The following is a 1,184-nucleotide window of genomic DNA, read 5'->3' as shown; positions in this document are numbered from 1 at the left end:
CAAGGCCTGCAGGGACAGCACCCAGGGAATGGCTGCCAGTGCCAGAGGGCAGGGCTGGATGGGATCTTGGCAATGAGGAATTGTTCCCTGGCAGGGTGGGCAGGCCCTGGCACAGGGTGCCCAGAGCAGCTGGGGCTGCCCCTGGATCCCTGGCAGTGCCCAAGGCCAGGCTGGACACTGGGGACACTGGGAGGTGTCCCTGCCATGGCAGGGGTGGGATGGGGGGGCTGTGAGGTCCCTTCCCCCCCAAACCAGTCTGGGATTCCCTGATTCCATGAACAACTCTGTGTATGCAATTACCTCAGGCTGTTTTCCTCCTTCCTTCTCCTCTTCCTCTGCCCTCCTGGACTGCCCAGATCCATCACCGGCCAAGTGACCCAAAAACACCAATGGTGGTGGCTCAGTGCTTCCCCTCCATCCCTGAGGATGGGCCTGGCCATGGCAGCCCCAGGGACAAAGCTCCTGTCCCAGGCAGCTGCTCTGGGCACTGTCACCTCCACAGGAGCCAGAGTCACATCCCCTCCCCTTCCCTGGGGGCTGCAGGACAGAGGGACAGGGGAGACAGGAGGGGTTTCCTCATGGTGCCTTGTGCAGGCTGAGCCAGAGCAGGGGCTGGGCAGAGCTAAAGAATAAAGCAGGGATTTATTCAAAGCATCTCCTCCATGGATGCACCTTGGGCAGCAGCAGAGCCCAGCCAGGGCTGCACCCAAGATGAACCAAAATGGCCCCAAAATGCACGGGCGCTCTGAGGGCACCTGTGCAGGTAACGCAGCTGCTCCTGCCAGGGAATCCCTGCAGGAACCAGGGGTGGAACACACGGGAGCAGCGCTGCACAGGGGCAGTGGGGGGGACCACGGGCTCCCAGGGAGCTTTTCCTGGGGGTTCTTTTGCCCTTTTCTGCCAAGGTCAGGATTAAATGTGTGAGATGGAATTTCTTGTTGGGACTCAGATGTTTATCAGTTCTTATCTCTGTCCCAGTCTCACAAACCCTGAGTTCTGCAGCACTTCACTCCAACCAACTAAAAATGGAGCCCTGTCTCTCTCTACAAGGCCTTTGAAGGATAAACTGTCCAATTAAGAAATGACACCTCAATTATTTTCACTTTTAACCCAATACCCAACCACCCGTGCCTGCAATGGGGACTTTTTTATCCAATGACACAAAACCACCCAAACCCATGGAG

The sequence above is a fragment of the Geospiza fortis genome, unplaced genomic scaffold (genome assembly GCF_000277835.1).
Source record: "Geospiza fortis unplaced genomic scaffold, GeoFor_1.0 scaffold96, whole genome shotgun sequence".
Taxonomy (NCBI): domain Eukaryota; kingdom Metazoa; phylum Chordata; class Aves; order Passeriformes; family Thraupidae; genus Geospiza; species Geospiza fortis.
The sequence above is the reverse complement of the archived record's forward strand: the minus strand, read 5'-3'. Positions refer to the sequence as shown.